This window comes from Oncorhynchus nerka, linkage group LG27 (assembly GCF_034236695.1).
Source record: "Oncorhynchus nerka isolate Pitt River linkage group LG27, Oner_Uvic_2.0, whole genome shotgun sequence".
In the NCBI taxonomy this organism is placed as follows: domain Eukaryota; kingdom Metazoa; phylum Chordata; class Actinopteri; order Salmoniformes; family Salmonidae; genus Oncorhynchus; species Oncorhynchus nerka.
This window is the reverse complement of record NC_088422.1, coordinates 81129137-81150249: the sequence shown is the minus strand read 5'-3', so window position 1 is coordinate 81150249 and position 21113 is coordinate 81129137. Positions and strand designations below refer to the sequence as shown.

The following is a 21113-nucleotide window of genomic DNA, read 5'->3' as shown; positions in this document are numbered from 1 at the left end:
CAGTAACGCGCTGCTTATAATAAGCACGAGGAGTGAGCTCAGGTCTGCTACCTGGCTTAGCGCCACTCCTCGTGTGCCTCATCCCAAAACATTTTTTGGGGCTGCCTCTCGTACCTGTCGCACAGCCGCGCAGGCTTCGCCAACCTCATTCTCCTGTAACCTTCCTTGCACTGCTCCATCGAATCCCAGGCGGGCTCCGGCACTCTCCCTGGGTCGACCGCCCACCTGTCTATCTCCTCCCAAGTTGTGTAGTCCAAATTCTGCTCCCATGTCCTTTCCTCTTTGCGCCGCTGTTGCTGTTGCCCATTACCACGCCGCTTGGTCCTGTTGTGGTGGGTGATTCTGTAAGGGATTTCTTCCATTGACGGAGAGGCGGACCAAAGCGCAGCGTGGTTATTCTGATTCATGTTTAATTCAAAGATAAACACGAACACAACAAAACAAAACAAGAAACGTGAAAACCCAAAACAGCCCTATCTGGTGCAAACACAGAGACAGGAACAATCACCCACAAACACACAGTGAAACCCAGGCTACCTAAGAATGATTCTCAATCAGAGACAACTAATGACACCTGCCTCTGATTGAGAACCATACTAGGCCGAAACATAGAAATACCCAAATCATAGAAAAACAAACATAGACTGCCCACCCCAACTCACGCCCTGACCATACTAAATAATGACAAAACAAAGGAAATAAAGGTCAGAACGTGACACTATACTAAAATTGATTCATCTTACAAGTAAATGCTCTTAGTTCTCAGAGTAGGACATGTGGGTGTGCTGGCCTGGCAGTAGTTTGTAAACAGAACTACTGTACTGTGCTGCCAAGGCAGGTTTGAATGAATCCAGCTGGCTTAACTAGCTCTAACCTGCCCCTGCTAGCTAATATGTTAGACCGAAATCTCTGATTATAGAGCCTTTTTGTTATCCATAGGATGATTATGTAGTCACAGCGGCTCACAGGTAATGTCTTCCCAAAAGACAAGAAATGCTAGGTGATATAGGCTATATCTATTTGTTATCCATAGGTCACCTAGGTAATGCCTAGGTGATCTGTATCTTGTTGTTATCCAAACCATCAGTACCCTTATTGTCAATGTATCGGTCTGTCCCCAGGACCTCTTCCCTACCCCCCCTGGACTGGCCCCTGCCCCACCTGTTTGGCCAATACGAGCTGAAGGTTGAGGTGCACCCCAAGGCCCACCACCGAGCACACTACGAGACGGAGGGAAGCAGAGGGGCGATCAAAGCTGCATCAGGTGGTCATCCTGTTGTCAAGGTAAGACCATATAGCTTATTGTACTCTTTCCCCTAGATTGTTTCCAGGCAGGGCTCAAAGGCCCCTGGCATCAACATTGTTAAAGCGGGGGGACCTTCCTCAATAATTCACTGGCCTAGTACATAGTCAGTGAATAACCCATAGAAATCATAATAACCAAAACATTCAGTTATTACCAGCTGGTGTAACCAACCTTACCTAATAACTGGCAAAACACAGGTCAAATGGCTCTTTAGGTCATAGTATACAGTAGGTCATGGCCATTTTGTTGTGCCCGTCTGTTAGCATGATGCCTGACTGCCCTGCAGTGTGTTACATAAGGTAAGCCTAGAGGCGAAAGAAACACACACCTATTTAGGCGAGGTGCTGGCTAGTGGAGTAGAACACATGAAAAATTAAAGGAGAGCCGCACAGTCTAGGAGCTCAGATGCAATAATGTAATAACCTAATATCCAACGTTTAGACAGACAAGCTGTCTTCATCAGGGTATAATGACAAACACTGTGGCGTGACTAGTTTATATAGTGTCAAAGGGCACACACAGGTGTCTGTAATCATGGCTGGGTGTGGCCTGATATCATTGGTTAATTCTACTATATTAAAATAGCATACAAAAACATAAATGGATAGCATACGATCATAGATACAATTTGGCTACATAAGCCTACAAACATTTACAATGAACAGCAAAATCACAATAATCACAAGAATGGCTTCAGTTCAAAGTCTACGTTGAGACCGAAGGGAGCAAAGGTCTTTAAATTAAGATCCATGCAGCCTCTCATTTTAATAATAAATTGTCGAGGTCACCCCCTCTCCTAGGGAGGGTGACATTTTCGATGCCAATATAACGTAAGAACAAAATCGAGTGGTTTGTTTCCAAAAAGTGGGCCGCAACCAAATGGTGCTACGATGCTCCAAGATTCGTACTTTTAATTTGCGCTTTGTTTTACCCACATAATTTAAAGATAAATAACTGCCTTAGTGGAGCACGCGATAACACCTTTGATTGCATAAGGTAAACCTTTCTGAATTGAACCTATACCACCAGGAAAACTATCACCTTAGTCATGTAACCATGATGTCAGTGTAGCAACTTGGACGCAGGAAGTAGAACTTAAGAAACTCTCTGATGGTAACTACAAGAGGCAGTGCAGCTCAGTTCAGTTCTGGAGGTGACCTGCATCTATACTGACAGTGACAGTCTGGAAAAGGGCTCCCGAGTGGTGCAGTGGTCTAAGACACTGCATCTCAATGCAAGAGGCGTCACTGCAGTACCTGGTTCGAATCCAGGCTGCATCACATACGGCCGTGATTGGGAGTCCCAAAGGGCGGTGCACAGTTGGCCCAGCGTCGCCTGGGTTTGGCCGGGGTAGACCGTCATTGTACATCAGAATTTGTTATTAACTGACTAGCCTAGTTAAATAAATGTTACATTTATCAAAACAAATGTTTCATTTTGATTGATATGCCGTGCCTTGTAGAATCAGGACTGTCACAACATGCAGTACCTCAACTGTCAATTTATACAGCCGTCTAGGTTTCGGCAGCTAGTGCTAGTGAATTAAAGTATTATGTGTAAGTATTACCAAACAATAACCGCCCCACCCCTCCCTCTGTACAGGTAGAAAGGGTGAGCTGCTGCAGCAGGCACGCCAAGCAGGGCAGGGTACATCACCGTACCCGAAGCCCAATTAGTTTGTCTGTCATGCGATACCCCAGAGACTGCGGCAGAGCGAGCCTCCGCCTTACTACTGTACCAGACCTGGGTTCAAATAGTATTTGAAATATTTCTGTTATTTAACTTGTGCTTGATTGAGCTTGACTAGATCAGTGAATCCAATAATAATAAATGGCATTTAGCGGTTTTATCCAAAGTGACTTACAGTCATGCATGCATACATGGTCCCGAGATTTGAACCCACTACCCTGACATTACAAGTGCCATGCTCTACCAACTGAGCTACAAAGGACAAGGTCCAAACCCTGTCCAACTACAACTCCACTCCAGGCAGGCTGAAGAAAAGGCTCCCAAGTATTTTGAAAGCGTTTGAATACGATTTGATCTGAGGTCTGTTACAGAACCTATGTAGCACCACATTCCTGACCCAGGGCTCCCGTTCTGTTATCCAGCTGACAACCAGAGCAGAGCCAGGCAGCGGGTGAATATTTTATGCTCAGGGGACAGGGATCCTTTGTGTGGTGACTGAAGCGGGGCGGACGGCATCATGGTCCACTATGGTGTCGCCATGACCAGTGGTGTGTAACCCAACAATGCCCCGGCTTGGACTGTGTGTTTGCATAACCCAACAATAACCCTGTTTATAAGAGCCAGGAGGTGGCTTGTCATTCCAGTCCACTCCCTCAGGATCCTCTTTTAGTTGGGCTTTTAATATACACTGATACCCACAACAACCCCAATGTAATACTCTTCTAATTGAAGTGACCTTTAAGAATGTGGACGAGAGGAAGACCACAGTTTGGTGTCCAGAACCGCTCATTTCTTTCATTTTTCACTGGGGTTGTCATCATTGGTTATTTTGATGCAAATGTTGTTGACCATTTGTTCCATACAGCATAGTTTCTTAAAAACTATGCCAACTCTCATCTCAGGGCGAGTTATACAGACTGGGTCCTGTTCCTCCATCAGTCAGAGCTAATGCTGAACCATTTCAACTGAACCTTTCATTCTACCCCACCATGTGTGACGATGCATAATTTAGCTATCAGAATGTTGTACCCGTACGAGCATTGGCTGTGTTTGCCCTCATTCCTAGTCCAGAAGGAAGCTATTTGGCTATAAGATTATTAAATTCCTTTTTTTGTAGTGTTGTATTGCTCCTCACCTTGTCTTTGTGTGTGTGTGTGTGTGTGTGTGTTTGTTTTTTTTTTATTTTATTTTGTTTGTTATGGGTCACCAGACCAGTGTAATACTAGAAACATGTGATGATGGATGATATCATCTCTGGTCAGGCAGGTCTAATGGTGTTGTCCTTGTTTACTAAACAGAACTTCCTCATTGTTTCTCTGTTGACATTCTGTTTCCCCCTTTAACACTGTGGGACCAAGAGGCTGTCCTGTCATATTTGTTTTCATTACAACCTAAACACCTGCCTTACTGATTGATACAGGCCCAAGACACAATGTGCTGCTAGAGTATTTACAAAAAGTCTCAGGTAAGAAGTGCTGATCTTGGACCAGGTCCCCACTGGTCCAGAAAATCATCCTGAATTCTTTATGTAAAAGACAAAACTGATCCTATCTCAGCAGTCATACTCTGGGTGAATATGCAGTAGCCCTGGTGAATAAGGGTCAGTCACTAGGCTAACAACAGACTGACTAACAGCCTTTTCCCTCCAGGTGCAGGTCTGTAACTAAGCCTATAGTCCCTAGCCGTAGGAGGACATTGGTCCCTCAGTGTCTCCAGTGTGTCACTGCATCCTTCTGCTCTGATGGCACCAGTCTTCCTGTGGGGTCCACTGACTCAGGTGTTGGGACTCGTGATGTCATCAACTGATGCCATGACTGCCATCTGGCCGTGGTGTGGGCAGCTTCCTTTTGTGACTGTTGTGTGTATTGTCTATATCAAGACACACACACACACATTATCTCACACGTACACACACACATACCCCCCAGATCAAGGAACTGCTATGTCAACAGAAAAACAAGAGCATGCCACTGGGAAGGGGTCCATGGTAGAGCCCTGCACAGGCAGGAAAATGAAGCCCGAGCCCTACCCATGCCCACGACGTTCAGGCTCTACCCTATCCATGCCCACGTCGTTCAGGCTCTACCCTACCCATGCCCACGACGTTCAGGCTCTACTCCTATCCATGCCCACGTCGTTCAGGCTCTACCCTATCCATGCCCACGACGTTCAGGCTCTACCCTATCCATGCCCACGTCGTTCAGACTCTACCCTACCCATGCCCACGACGTTCAGGCTCTACCCTACCCATGCCCACGTCGTTCAGGCTCTACCCTATCCATGCCCACGACGTTCAGGCTCTACCCTACCCATGCCCACAACATTCAGGCTCTACCCTATCCATGCCCACGACGTTCAGGCTCTACCCTACCCATGCCCACGTCGTTCAGGCTCTACCCTATCCATGCCCACGACGTTCAGGCTCTACCCTACCCATGCCCACAACATTCAGGCTCTACCCTATCCATGCCCACGACATTCAGGCTCTACCCTAACCATGCCCATGACATTCAGGCTCTACCCTACCCATGCCCACAACATTCCATGCCCATTCAGGCTCTACCCTAACCATGCCCACGACGTTCAGGCTCTACCCTACCCATGCCCACGACATTCAGGCTCTACCCTATCCATGCCCACGACATTCAGGCTCTACCCTAACCATGCCCACAACATTCAGGCTCTACCCTATCCATGCCCACGACATTCAGGCTCTACCCTATCCATGCCCACAACATTCAGGCTCTACCCTACCCATGCCCACAACATTCAGGCTCTACCCTAACCATGCCCACGACGTTCAGGCTCTACCCTACCCATGCCCACGACATTCAGGCTCTACCCTAACCATGCCCACGACGTTCAGGCTCTACCCTAACCATGCCCACGACGTTCAGGCTCTACCCTACCCATGCCCACGACATTCAGGCTCTACCCTATCCATGCCCACGACATTCAGGCTTTACCCTAACCATGCCCACGACGTTCAGGCTCTACCCTACCCATGCCCACGACGTTCAGGCTCTACCCTACCCATGTCCACGACGTTCAGGCCCTACTCATGCCCACGACGTTCAGGCCCTACCCATGCCCACGACATTCAGGCTCTACCCCACCCATGCCCATGATATTCAGGCTCTACCCTACCCATGTCCACAACGTTCAGGCCCAGCTTGGGCTGCTCATGAGACGTGGTAGAGCTGTTAGCTAGCAACTTTTGGTCACTCTAAACTCCTACCAAAACTTACGGAATATTATTATTTTCAGTGAAATAATCTATCCTGTTGACTTGGACAATGTTCTGGTTTTATATTTTACAAGACGTTCTGACACCATGTTATGATGGTAAGATATGACTGTACAGAGACACTGCACAGCAGAGCAGGAGGGAGCCCGGCCCGTACCCTGGTTGATGAAAAAGCAGGCCTTAACCTGAAGTATAATGTTGGGGCCCTTCAGACTCGGGTCGGGTATCAGAGCTACTGTAGGTAGATGTAGCGCAGGGGAGGAGCAGTGGTGTAGTGGACGGTAAAAACAGTTTACTCACCTTTTGCGGAAAAATGCATTTAAAGTACAGGAAGCGTGACTTTTCTCACTGCGACCGGCGATCAGAGTTAACCCAACCTATTTTTTTTTACCACTACAGGAGCAGGACAGACGACGGGCGGGCAGACATGGGCATGTAGGTGTGTGCGTACGTGTCTCCCCCTCAGCCAATCAGCCTACATTATTCATGCTACAGTATCTGCTTTATGCTAATTGTACCGGTCCTGTTCCTGAAGCACTTCCTGGCTTGTCTCCCTATCATCTATCTATTTGTCTAGACTCTCTGTGACCGAGCCCTGTTTACGTATATGGCAGAAGTCAGCCAGTCTTTGTCTGCTGTTTTCTCTTATCACAGTGGGCCACAGATGCAGTTATAATGGTAGAGGTTCTGTGCCTGAGGCGGGAAGCTGTCTCCCACCACCTGAAAGGGAAGGGTGGACTTGTCTCTGTTTTCTGCTACTGTTAAGATTCATGCTTTTACTGCCGTATGTTGACTTGTTGCAAACCAAAGGAAAAGAAAGGCTGCTTGAAAGCATGCCTCTCTATAGGACGTGTACTTCACTGATAATGCTGCTCACCTAGTTTGCTCACTCCTCCGCTCTCTCCACTGGCTTCCAGTTGAAGCTCGCATCCGCTACAAGACCATGGTGCTTGCCTATGGAGCTGTGAGGGGAACGGCACCTCAGTACCTCCAGGCTCTGATCAGGCCCTACACCCAAACAAGGGCACTGCGTTCATCCACCTCTGGCCTGCTCGCCTCCCTACCACTGAGGAAGTACAGTTCAGTTCCCGCTCAGCCCAGTCAAAACTGTTCGCTGCTCTGGCCCCCCAATGGTGGAACAAACTCCCTCACGACGCCAGGACAGCGGAGTCAATCACCACCTTCCGGAGACACCTGAAACCCCACCTCTTTAAGGAATACCTAGGATAGGATAAAGTAATCCCTCTCACCCCCCCCCCCCCCCCCTTAAAAGATTTAGATGCACTACTGTTCCACTGGATGTCATAAGGTGAATGCACCAATTTGTAAGTCACTCTGGATAAGAGCGTCTGCTAAATGACTTAAATGTAATGTAAATGAGCAACAGGCATTTGTTTGCTTGGGGGGCCTCATCTTAAATTAGTGGTTTTTATTCCATCCCTGTATTGTTTAGTAGATTTGAAAGGTCGCTAGCTACAGGGTCTCCTTCCCATAACCCCAAGGGTCACCAGGTTATCAGGCAGGGCAGCGTCTTTTACATGAGAAGAACATGCAAGACTAACTGATCTTATCCACACTGTGATCAAACGGCCACCGAACTGTTCCCTTGGGCGTACATGCACATACATATCCTACTATAGGTTAATGAGTAGTATAAGGGAAAGTCATAAATGTAGTCTCCTCAGTCCGTGTCTCCCCCCCAAAATAAACCATAGAGTGCAACAGAAAGAAAGCCACAGGTCTGCATGTCATAACAGTCATCTTCTAACTAAAACCTACAGTAGCCAGACAAACAAAAGCAAAACAATGTGACACTGTTTACATGGCACTGTTTGGACAGAGGTGATTCATACCACTGTGTTCTGTGTGGAATGCTGCTTATTCCAGTGGATACCACGCTAGGCTATGCTACGCTAAGCTGTTCTAATGTAAACATAGCCTGGGTTACGCTAGGCTAAGCTAGGGCTTCTTCTCCGAGGCTAGCCAAACTGCTGGGCAGGCAGACCATAATTGTCAGGCACACCTGTTGCTAGGGGATGGGTAAGTCCAAAGCCTCTGGCTTAGCAATCCATGTGCGTATTTAACCAGCCTAATTGTGCGCTTGCTGCTTCGACACAAAGAAAAGGAGATCCACAGTGTTACACAGTTGGGCCATGGATACAGACACACACACACACACATGTAGAACTGAGCGTGAAATGCTTAGTTTACAAGCCCTTAACTAACTGTAGTTCATGAAGCTTGGGGGTAGAGGGTAGAAGCTGTGGGGGTAGAAGCTGTTACGGAGCCTTTTGGTCCGAGACTTGGTGCTCCGGCATTGCTTGGCCCCTGTGATGTCCTGGACCGTACGCACTACCCTCTGTAACGCCTTATGGTCAGATGCCGAGCAGTTGCCATGCCAGGCGGTGATGCAACCGGTCAGGATGCTCTCGATGGTGCAGCTGTAGAACTTTTTGAGGATCTGGGGATCCATGCCAATTTTTTTCAGTCTCCTGAGGGGAAAAAGGTGTTGTTGTGCCCTCTTTGCGACTGTCTTGGTGTGTTTGGACCATGATAGTTAGTTGGTGATGTGGACACCAAGGAACTTGAAACTCTCGACCCGCTCCACTACAGTTTACACTTACAGTATTGTGTATTAGGTAAAAGGCTTCTGTAAACAAAAACACTAAATATACAATGTTTTATATTGCAGCCCTTGCATTTAGTCTTTAATGTTCAGTCTTTTTAATAACTCTAAATGAGTCCATGGTGTCTGAAAATGGGATTTGAAAGACAAGATGGGCTGAGGCTGTCCAAGAGCGCATTACGTTTCCCTCTCTGGCCACACAGAATGATTTTGATATATCACCAACCCCCTCTCTGACTACCGGCGACTGTGGTTCTATTTCTCTACAGCATAACCAGCAGCTTTTGTCACATATAAAGCATGTGGCTTGTTGCGTTGTCACTTTTCTACACCAGTCCCCTTCTGCTCCACTGTGTGTTGTCTTTATTCCTCTGTGTTGTCACTTTTCCACACCAGTCCCCTTCTGCTCCACTGTGTGTAGTCTTTATTCCTCTGTGTTGTCACTTTTCTACACCAGTCCCCTTCTGCTCCACTGTGTGTTGTCTTTATTCCTCTGTGTTGTCACTTTTCTACACCAGTCCCCTCTGCTCCACTGTGTGTAGTCTCTATTCCTCTGTGTTGTCACTTTTCTACACCAGTCCCCCTCTGCTCCACAGTGTGTGTTGTCACTTTTCTATCCCCTCTGCTCCACTGTGTTGTCTTTATTCCTCTTGTTGTCACTACACCAGTCCCCCTCTGCTCCGCTGTGTGTAGTCTCTATCCCTCTGTGTTGTCACTTTTCTACATCAGTCCCCCTCTGCTCCGCTGTGTGTAGTCTCTATTCCTCTGTGTTGTCACTTTTCTACACCAGCCCCCCTCTGCTCCGCTGTGTGTTGTCTCTATTCCTCTGTGTTGTCACTTTTCTACACCAGTCCCCCTCTGCTCCACTGTGTGTAGTCTTTATTCCTCTGTGTTGTTGTGGCATGGCTTTGTTGACTCTTTCAATAGGCGTGTATGGGTAATAAAGAGGGAGAGGAGCAACTCTCTGCTCCACTGTGTGTTGTCTCTATTCCTCTGTGTTGTCACTTCTACACCAGTCCCCTGTGCTCCACTGTGTGTAGTCTCTATTCCTCTGTGTTGTCACTTTTCTACACCAGTCCCCTGTGCTCCACTGTGTGTAGTCTTTATTCCTCTGTGTTGTCACTTCTACACCAGTCCCCTCTGCTCCACAGTGTGTAGTCTCTATTCCTCTGTGTTGTCACTTTTCTACACCAGTCCCCCTCTGCTCCACAGTGTGTAGTCTTTATTCCTCTGTGTTGTCACTTTTCTACACCAGTCCCCCTCTGCTCCACAGTGTGTAGTCTTTATTCCTCTGTGTTGTCACTTCTACACCAGTCCCCTCTGCTCCACAGTGTGTAGTCTCTATTCCTCTGTGTTGTCACTTTTCTACACCAGTCCCCCTCTGCTCCACAGTGTGTAGTCTTTATTCCTCTGTGTTGTCACTTCTACACCAGTCCCCCTCTGCTCCGCTGTGTGTAGTCTCTATCCCTCTGTGTTGTCACTTTTCTACATCAGTCCCCCTCTGCTCCGCTGTGTGTAGTCTCTATTCCTCTGTGTTGTCACTTTTCTACACCAGCCCCCCTCTGCTCCGCTGTGTGTTGTCTCTATTCCTCTGTGTTGTCACTTTTCTACACCAGTCCCCCTCTGCTCCACTGTGTGTAGTCTTTATTCCTCTGTGTTGTTGTGGCATGGCTTTGTTGACTCTTTCAATAGGCGTGTACCAATAAAGAGGGAGAGGAGCAACTCTCTGCTCCACTGTGTGTTGTCTCTATTCCTCTGTGTTGTCACTTCTACACCAGTCCCCTGTGCTCCACTGTGTGTAGTCTCTATTCCTCTGTGTTGTCACTTTTCTACACCAGTCCCCTGTGCTCCACTGTGTGTAGTCTTTATTCCTCTGTGTTGTCACTTCTACACCAGTCCCCTCTGCTCCACAGTGTGTAGTCTCTATTCCTCTGTGTTGTCACTTTTCTACACCAGTCCCCCTCTGCTCCACAGTGTGTAGTCTTTATTCCTCTGTGTTGTCACTTTTCTACACCAGTCCCCCTCTGCTCCACAGTGTGTAGTCTTTATTCCTCTGTGTTGTCACTTCTACACCAGTCCCCTCTGCTCCACAGTGTGTAGTCTCTATTCCTCTGTGTTGTCACTTTTCTACACCAGTCCCCCTCTGCTCCACAGTGTGTAGTCTTTATTCCTCTGTGTTGTCACTTCTACACCAGTCCCCTTTGCTCCACAGTGTGTAGTCTCTATTCCTCTGTGTTGTCACTTTTCTACACCAGTCCCCTCTGCTCCACAGTGTGTAGTCTTTATTCCTCTGTGTTGTCACTTCTACACCAGTTCCCTCTGCTCCACTGTGTGTAGTCTTTATTCCTCTGTGTTGTTGTGGCATGGCTTTGTTGACTCTTTCAATAGGCGTGTATGGGTAATAAAGAGGGAGAGGAGCAACTCTCTGCTCCACTGTGTGTAGTCTTTATTCCTCTGTGTTGTCACTTGGCATGGTCCCCCTTGCTCCACAGTGTGTAGTCTTTATTCCTCTGTGTTGTCACTTCTACACCAGTTCCCTCTGCTCCACTGTGTGTAGTCTTTATTCCTCTGTGTTGTTGTGGCATGGCTTTGTTGACTCTTTCAATAGGTGTGTATGGGTAATAAAGAGGGAGAGGAGCAACTCTCTGCTCCACTGTGTGTAGTCTTTATTCCTCTGTGTTGTTGTGGCATGGCTTTGTTGACTCTTTCAATAGGCGTGTATGGGTAATAAAGAGGGAGATGAGCAACTCTCTGCTCCACAGTGTGTTGTCTTTATTCCTCTGTGTTGTTGTGGCATGGCTTTGTCACTCTTTCAATAGGCAGTAATAAAGAGGGAGAGGAGCAACTCTCTGCTCCACAGTGTGTAGTCTCTATTCCTCTGTGTTGTTGTGGCATGGCTTTGTTGACTCTTTCAATAGGCGTGTATGGGTAATAAAGAGGGAGATGAGCAACTCTCTGCTCCACTGTGTGTAGTCTCTATTCCTCTGTGTTGTTGTGGCATGGCTTTGTTGACTCTTTCAATAGGCGTGTATGGGTAATAAAGAGGGAGAGGAGCAACTCTCTGCTCCACTGTGTGTAGTCTTTATTCCTCTGTGTTGTCACTTCTACACCAGTCCCCTCTGCTCCACTGTGTGTAGTCTTTATTCCTCTGTGTTGTTGTGGCATGGCTTTGTTGACTCTTTCAATAGGCGTGTATGGGTAATAAAGAGGGAGATGAGCAACTCTCTGCTCCACAGTGTGTAGTCTTTATTCCTCTGTGTTGTTGTGGCATGGCTTTGTTGACTCTTTCAATAGGCGTGTATGGGTAATAAAGAGGGAGATGAGCAACTCTCTGCTCCACTGTGTGTAGTCTTTATTCCTCTGTGTTGTTGTGGCATGGCTTTGTTGACTCTTTCAATAGGCGTGTATGGGTAATAAAGAGGGAGAGGAGCAACTCTCTGCTCCACTGTGTGTAGTCTCTATTCCTCTGTGTTGTTGTGGCATGGCTTTGTTGACTCTTTCAATAGGCGTGTATGGGTAATAAAGAGGGAGATGAGCAACTCTCTGCTCCACTGTGTGTTGTCTTTATTCCTCTGTGTTGTTGTGGCATGGCTTTGTTGACTCTTTCAATAGGCGTGTATGGGTAATAAAGAGGGAGAGTAGCAACTCTCTGCTCCACAGTGTGTAGTCTCTATTCCTCTGTGTTGTTGTGGCATGGCTTTGTTGACTCTTTCAATAGGTGTGTATGGGTAATAAAGAGGGAGATGAGCAACTCTCTGCTCCACTGTGTGTTGTCTTTATTCCTCTGTGTTGTTGTGGCATGGCTTTGTTGACTCTTTCAATAGGCGTTTATGGGTAATAAAGAGGGAGATGAGCAACTCTCTGCTCCACTGTGTGTAGTCTCTATTCCTCTGTGTTGTTGTGGCATGGCACTCTTTCAATAGGCATGGGTAATAAAGTCCAACTCTCTGCTCCACTGTGTGTTGTCTTTATTCCTCTGTGTTGTTGTGGCATGGCTTTGTTGACTCTTTCAATAGGCGTTTATGGGTAATAAAGAGGGAGAGGAGCAACTCTCTGCTCCACTGTGTGTAGTCTTTATTCCTCTGTGTTGTCACTTCTACACCAGTCCCCTCTGCTCCACTGTGTGTAGTCTTTATTCCTCTGTGTTGTTGTGGCATGGCTTTGTTGACTCTTTCAATAGGCGTGTATGGGTAATAAAGAGGGAGAGGAGCAACTCTCTGCTCCACTGTGTGTAGTCTTTATTCCTCTGTGTTGTCACTTTGTTGACTCTTTCACCAGTAATAAAGAGGAGAGGAGCAACTCTGCTCCACTGTGTGTTGTCTTTATTCCTCTGTGTTGTTGTGGCATGGCTTTGTTGACTCTTTCAATAGGCGTGTATGGGTAATAAATAGGGAGAGGAGCAACTCTCTGCTCCACTGTGTGTAGTCTTTATTCCTCTGTGTTGTTGTGGCATGGCTTTGTTGACTCTTTCAATAGGCGTGTATGGGTAATAAAGAGGGAGATGAGCAACTCTCTGCTCCACTGTGTGTTGTCTTTATTCCTCTGTGTTGTTGTGGCATGGCTTTGTTGACTCTTTCAATAGGCGTGTATGGGTAATAAAGAGGGAGAGGAGCAACTCTCTGCTCCACTGTGTGTAGTCTTTATTCCTCTGTGTTGTTGTGGCATGGCTTTGTTGACTCTTTCAATAGGCGTGTATGGGTAATAAAGAGGGAGATGAGCAACTCTCTGCTCTGCAGTTTGCACTGTGTGAACCGACCGGAGCTGTTGTCCTGCCCCAGGCTCTATTTGATGTAAACATGATGTAGGCTGTGAGGCTCCACTCTCATTTGATGTAATCAGGGTTAGTGTGCAGTGAGACGGCAGGGAGAGGGTACTTGGTGGTGGGAGAGAGGGGGAGATGTTTATTGTTCATTTTATATTGTTTATTTCACTTTTATTTATTATCTATTTCACCTGCTTTGGCAATGTAACATATGTTTCCCATGTCAATAAAGCGCTTTGAATTGTATTGAGAGAGAGGGGGAGAGAGAGAGCGAGAGAGAGGAAGGAAGGAGAAAAAGGGAGAGAGGTGGGGTGGTAACGAGAAGGGGGAAATAGCCTTCAGCTTCAAGCAGAGGGAAGAGGTGAGACATGGGGGGAGGAAAAGAGGGATAGAAAAGGGGAAAGAGTCACTGAGCTTTGAGCAGACCTGCAGAACCATATACTGGCTGAGCATACAGTATACGTTGCTCTGCTCTGTGTGTGTGTGTGTATTGACCTTGTTTAAACAAACGGCCAAGCGGCCCCCTGGCTCTCTGGGCCCTGGTGTGCTGGGTACACAGCAGGTCTGTATGTGAACAGGGATGTGTGTGTGGGCCCTAAGCCGTGTCAGAGCAGAGACACCACTGAACGTCATGGGCCAGAAGCCGCCCATGACCTTGACCACCGTTGTTGCCGCTCCAGCATCTCTCTCTCTCTCTCTCTCTCTCTCTCTCTCTCTCTCTCTCTCTCTCTCTCTCTCTCTCACACACACACACCCTCTAAGAGCTGTAGTTTACACCAGTGTGGGAATGCACTCATATACAAACACTCATATACACATGCACAGAGCCTTGCCATGGCAACACCAGAGAAACACAGGGAAACAACTTGGCAGAGGCATGCGCCTAAAGAACGTGTTGTGTTACAGTAGAGAGGGAGGGGGAGGGTCGGAGCTGAAGGGGGTGAGGAGGGAGGGGAGGAGGGAGGGAGAGGGTCGGAGCTGAAGGGGGTGAGGAGCGAGGGGAGGAGGGAGGGTCGGAGCTGAAGGGGGTGAGGAGCGAGGGGAGGGGGAGGGAGAGGGTCGGAGCTGAAGGGGGTGAGGAGCGAGGGGAGGAGGGAGGGAGGGAGGGTCGGAGCTGAAGGGGGTGAGGAGCGAGGGGAGGAGGGAGGGAGGGAGGGAAGGAGCTGAAGGGGGTGAGGAGCGAGGGGAGGAGGGAGGGTCGGAGCTGAAGGGGTGAGGAGCGAGGGGAGGAGGGAGGGAGGGAGGGTCGGAGCTGAAGGGGGTGAGGAGCGAGGGGAAAGGGGAGGGAGGGAGAGGGTCGGAGCTGAAGGGGGTGAGGAGCGTGGGGAGGAGGGAGGGAGGGAGGATCGGAGCTGAAGGGGGTGAGAAGCGAGGGGAAGGGGAGGGAGGGAGAGGGTCGGAGATGAAGGGGGTGAGGGGAAAGGAGAGGGAGGGAGAGGGTCGGAGCTGAAGGGGGTGAGGAGCGAGGGGAAAGGGGAGGAAGGGAGAGGGTCGGAGCTGAAGGGGGTGGGGAGCGAGGGAAAGGGGAGGGAGGGAGAGGGTCGGAGCTGAAGGGGGTGAGGAGCGAGGGGAAAGGGGAGGGAGGGAGAGGGTCGGAGCTGAAGGGGTGAGGAGCGAGGGGAAAGGGGAGGGAGGGAGAGGGTCGGACTGAAGGGGTGAGGAGCGAGGGGAAAGGGGAGGGAGGGAGAGGGTCGGACTGAAGGGGGTGAGGAGCGAGGGGAAAGGGGAGGGAGAGGGTCGGAGCTGAAGGGGGTGAGGAGCGAGGGGAAAGGGGAGGGAGGGAGAGGGTCGGACTGAAGGGGGTGAGGAGCGAGGGGAAAGGAGAGGGAGGGAGGGAGGGTCGGAGCTGAGGGGGTGAGGAGCGAGGGGAAAGGGGAGGGAGAGGGTCGGAGCTGAAGTGGGTGAGGAAAGGAGAGGGAGGGAGAGGGTCGGAGCTGAAGGGGGTGGGGAGCGAGGGAAAGGTGAGGAAGGGAGAGGGTCGGAGCTGAAGGAGGTGTGGAGGAGAGCTGAGGAGCGAGGGGAGGGAGGTAGAGGTGAGGAGCTGATGGGGGTGTGGAGGAGAGGTGAGGACCTGAAGGGGGTGTGGAGGAGAGGTGAGGACCTGAAGGGGGTGTGGAGGGGAGGGAGGTAGAGGTGAGGAGCTGAAGGGGGTGTGGAGGAGAGGTGAGGACCTGAAGGGGTGTGGAGGAGAGGTGAGGACCTGAAGGGGGTGTGGAGGAGAGGTGAGGAGCGAGGGGAGGGAGGTAGAGGTGAGGAGATGAAGGGGTGTGGAGGAGAGGTGAGCAGCGAGGGGAGGGAGGTAGAGGTGAGGAGCTGAAGGGGTGTGGAGGAGAGGTGAGGAGCGAGGGAGGGAGGTAGAGGTGAGGAGCTGAAGGGGGTGTGGAGGAGAGGTGAGCAGCGAGGGAAAGGGGTGGGAGGGTGGATTTAGGCATGGTGAAACATGCCGCTCTCACTGTGAAGTTTGGCGGGCTACGCTTCTGTTGGTGAAACGGCGCCCAGCCCTAGCCCCAGCCCTAGACCCATATCTAGCCCCATTCCTAGCCCCAGCCCTAGCCCCAGCCCTAGCCCCAGCCCTATCCCCAGCCCCAGCCCTAGACCCATCCCTAGCCCCAGCCCCAGCCCTAGTCCTAGCCCCAACCCCCTCCCTAGCCCTATCCCCAGTCCCAGCCCCATCCCTAGCCCCATCCCCAGCCCCATCCCTAGCCCCAGACCTAGCCCCAGCCCCAGCCCCATTCCTAGCCCCAGCCCTAGCCCCAGCCCTAGCCCCATCCCCAGCCCTAGCCCCAGCCCCATCCTAGCCCCAGCCCTAGCCCCAGCCCTAGACCCATCCCTAGCCCCAGCCCATGCCTTAGCCCCAGCCCAACCCATCCCTCAACACTTTTCAAAGGCTGTTTTAAATTTCTCCTTGTTGCATGTCACCCTCTTCTCCCTGGGCCCTGCCGGCCAGGCTGTTTTCTCTTCTAATACTGGATCAGTGGAACAGATGCCACAGAACCAAAATAAGCCTCTCTTTATTTAGACCTGAATCTGTAATGGTATCCAGCAGTTTTATATTTAGGTAACCTAGCAGGCAGCCTATGTATGTGTTCCAAATGGCATTCTAGTCCCTACATAGCGACCTGCTTTCAACAAGAGCCCTGGTCGAAAGTAGTGCACTTACTGCACTATGTAGGGAATAGGGTGGTTTTTGGGACGCAGACCTATATCCAGCAGCAGCAGTGCGGTGTGTTTCAGACATGTGACTGGTATTAATGTCAGCAAGTTTAATATGACTACTGACTGACGTGATCCATCAGATCTTATTGACCAGCTGGTCCCAGAGGATTGGAGGAGATTAAGAAATTGCAGAGACCACCCTCCTGTGGTATTTCACACCAACCATGGATTTGGTGGGGGATGTGAGGCGAGGAATGTGAAACAAGCAGGCAGAGGGTGCGTGTTTGTGTCTCTGTGTGTGTGTGTCTGCATGTGTACTCTGCCTGTGTCTGTGTCTGCATGTGTCTACTCTGCCTGTCTCTACATGTGTCTGCGTGTGTCTTCTCTGCCTGTGTCTATGTGTGTGTGTGTGTGTGTGTGTGTGTGTGTGTGTGTCTGCATGTCTAGTCTGCCTGTGTCTGTGTGTCTGTGTCTGTGTCTGCATGTGTCTACTCTGCCTGTCTCTACATGTGTCTGCGTGTGTCTTCTCTGCCTGTGTCTATGTGTGTGTGTCTGCATGTCTAGTCTGCCTGTGTCTGTGTGTCTGTGTCTGTGTCTGCATGTGTCTACTCTGCCTGTCTCTACATGTGTCTGCGTGTGTCTTCTCTGCCTGTGTCTATGTGTGTGTGTCTGCATGTCTAGTCTGCCTGTGTCTGTGTGTCTGTGTCTGTGTCTGCATGTGTCTACTCTGCCTGTCTCTACATGTGTCTGCGTGTGTCTTCTCTGCCTGTGTCTATGTGTGTGTGTCTGCATGTCTACTCTGCCTGTGTCTGTGTCTGTGTCTGCATGTGTCTACTCTGCCTGTCTCTACATGTGTCTGCGTGTGTCTTCTCTGCCTGTGTCTATGTGTGTGTGTTTCTGCATGTCTAGTCTGCCTGTGTCTACGTGTGTGTGTGTGTGTCTGCATGTGTCTACTCTGCTTGTCTCTACATGTGTCTGCGTGTGTCTACTCTGCCTGTGTCTATGTGTGTGTGTGTGTGTCTGCATGTGTCTACTCTGCCTGTGTGTGTGTGTGTGTGTGTGTGTGTGTGTGTGTGTGTGTGTGTGTGTGTGTGTGTGTGTGTGTGTGTGTGTGTGTGTGTGTGTGTGTGTGTGTCTGCATGTGTCTACTCTGCCTGTGTCTATGTGTGTGTGTGTGTGTCTGCATGTGTCTACTCTGCCTGTGTCTACGTGTGGCTGTATTTTTTGCTTATTTGCCCTCGCATGTGTTATGTTTACATAACACTATACGTATTACAGTATTTGAAAAGGTGTAGCCTTGCTATGATGTTGGGACTGAAAAACGGAAATGGCAAAGAAAATAGTTATTTTGGAAGTAGTTTTAAATGTCAGAGAGTTAAATTAGCCATATCTGTCTGTTTCTATTCTGTTTAACCGTGTGGTGTTGACTCACTGGGAGTGCTGATGCAGGGCTTTTTCTACTCTACGGTCAGGCCCTAATCAGTTTTACCTGACGTATTATTTCATTTGGAGCAGCCCACATCTGCTGAGTGTGTTTGATAACATGATGGCTCGCTACCAGACCTGGACCTCGTGTTATAGACTAGAGACCGAGAAAGGCCTTGGTGTAGTGGGTCTTTACAGAAACTTCTACACCAGACCTGGGCCTTGTGTTATAGACTAGAGACTGAGAGAGGCCTTGGTGTAGTAGGTCTTTACAGAAACTTCTACTCCAGACCTGGGCCTCGTGTTACAGACTCTAGAGACTGAGAAAAGCCTTGGTGTAGTGGGTCTTTACAGAAACTTCTACTCCAGACCTGGGCCTTGTGTTATAGACTAGAGACAGAGAAAGGCCTTGGTGTAGTAGGTCTTTACAGAAACTTCTACTCCAGACCTGAGCCTCGTGTTACAGACTCTAGAGACTGAGAGAGGTGTTGGTGTAGTAGGTCTTTACAGATACTTCTACTCCAGACCTGGGCCTCGTGTTATAGACTAGAGACTGAGAGAAGCCTTGCTGTAATAGGTCTTTACAGAAACCTCTACTCCAGACCTGGGCCTCGTGTTACAGACTCTAGAGACCGAGAAAGGCCTTGGTGTAGTGGGTCTTTACAAAAACTTCTACTCTAGACCTGGGCCTCGTGTTATAGACTAGAGATTGAGAGAGGCCTTGGTGTAGTAGGTCTTTACAGAAACCTCTACTCCAGACCTGGGCCTCGTGTTACACTCACACACACACACACACACTCAGTCAGTCAGTCAGTCAGCACTCACTTCATAGTCCGCTTCCATATCTATACGAGTAATAACAGACCGTAAAGCACCTCATAAAGCCATGCCTAATGACTTTGAGCTTTTTGAAAGTAGAATTAAGGTTTTGTTTACGATCACAGGTAATTGTATTGATAATTATCACCAGTTAGCTATTAGATGTATTTCATGTTGATGGGGTTCTCTAGGGATTGAGGATGACCCCATAATAGGGGGATATTATACAGGAAGTAATGTTGACTGTATAAACAACTTTCAGCACATCTAAATATATTCAATCGCCAAAATGAAGACAAGCTTTTTTGCCATTTGGAGTTGCCGTCAGAGTCTGCACATCCATTGTCTCAGAGATTCGTTGCACTCTATTTCTTATGAGACTTTACCTTTCTGCTCGACTCACCTGGTACCCTACAAAGACTAACCCTGTAGGGACAATATTAATACCACTATAACAGCTGTGTCTCTGTATTCAGGTAGGGTTAAATCAATGCTAGTTCTCCTATTTGCAGGTCAAAGAGACCATTATAGTGCACCTCTCTTCCTCTGTTTAAAAGCTCTGATGGACTAATCCATTACTAGGCTGGACTGTTCACCAACCCTGTCCGCTCAGCTGGGTGCCAATGTGTTGTGGATGCAACAGGCCCTATCCCTGACTCTGGCCTTGTATCAACGGGCAATATGGCACCGCCTCTGAGGCTGATCGCCCGAAGTGTGTGTGTGTGTGTGTGTGTGTGTGTGTGTGTCACAGTGTGAGACAAGGATGTGACCTCGCACGCTTCGCCCCGGCCGTCCAAAAGCTTCTTAGCGTAGTCAGTGCAGGGTCAGGGAGGAGTCAGATTGTCTCTAGGTATCAGCCTGTAGCCCGTAGGTCCAACAGGAGCAGGCTTAGAGGGCACACACACTTCCAAGACATCCAGCTAGAAATGACTTTAGGGGGCTTTCCCTGTCACTTTAAGTTCTATCCTAAGCCTGTGTGTGCCCCTCTGCCAGGTGCTCTTTACTCCATTGTTCTAATGCATGCAATATCAAAATGCTTTGGTTTTTGTTCATTAAAGCAGTGGCTGCATTTGATTATTAAGCACCCAGTACTTCAGCATGAACAATGCATTGCGGAACTGGAAATTCTAACTGAGACAAATTGTCCAGTACAATTGGAAGTAGGCCTACTGCTCAGCTGTAATGTGTCTGCCGTGTGTTGAAAGGTTAAGAATCAAGAATGAAGTCCAAATGGAACAGAACAGGTCTAATCACCCATACTCTAAAGGTCTCCATGTGTTGCTGGTGCTTTCCTAGATGTGCCTGCCTGTATAAATAGGCGGAGCTGCAAAGCAGAGAGGAGAGTGACCTAACCTGGTTGAGTTGAGCCTGGCAGGGCTGCAGTGGGCAGCTGCTGGGCCTGCTTTTACATTTTTTTGCCAGCTACCCTGAAGATGAATTAACCAGCCAGACCAGACCAGCCGGGCCTTGTAACCTGTAACTAGGCCTATGATGAGCCAGGTCATCATAAACCCTGCCACCTTTCTCTCTCACACACACACACACACACACACACACACACACACACACACACACACACAGAGGTTAGAGGCCAGGGAGAGGGGGTAGGTTCGGGTTCACTGCGTTAACAAAGCCCCTGACCAGCATCAGCTTGCAGACTGTGTGTCCCGGCTACCTCACCTCCCTACCCCTATTCAGAACACTGAGGCTTTATGCTCATTAGAACCCTGCTCCTGTCTTCAGCGTTATAGTAGTAGAGGTCTTTACCACCCTGTTTGATACACAGGGGACTCGTCTTCTCTCAAAGACCACTAAACATAACACATCGTTTCCACTGACTCTGTCTGACCCCAACAGGCCCCCATACCTCTATTCTGACCCCGCTGGGTCCCAGCTATGTGTTTTAGTCAGAGAGAAAATAGTCTGAAAATGCAATAAAAACCAATGGAGTGGCTGATAGGATCTCTCCCCCCTAAGTGAGCACACACCACCACAGTCAAGCTTTCAGTTGGAGCTGGAAAGGAAAAGGATGTCCAATAATTGGTTTCAGAGAAAGTAAATATTTTGAAACCTAGCGGCATGT

General features: G+C 49.1%; 1 pseudogene; it reads left to right on the top strand.

The window, feature by feature from the left end:
- LOC115112773 (nuclear factor of activated T-cells, cytoplasmic 3-like) overlaps window positions 1-21113 on the top strand; it is a 113500-nt pseudogene that overhangs the window by 52035 nt on the left and 40352 nt on the right.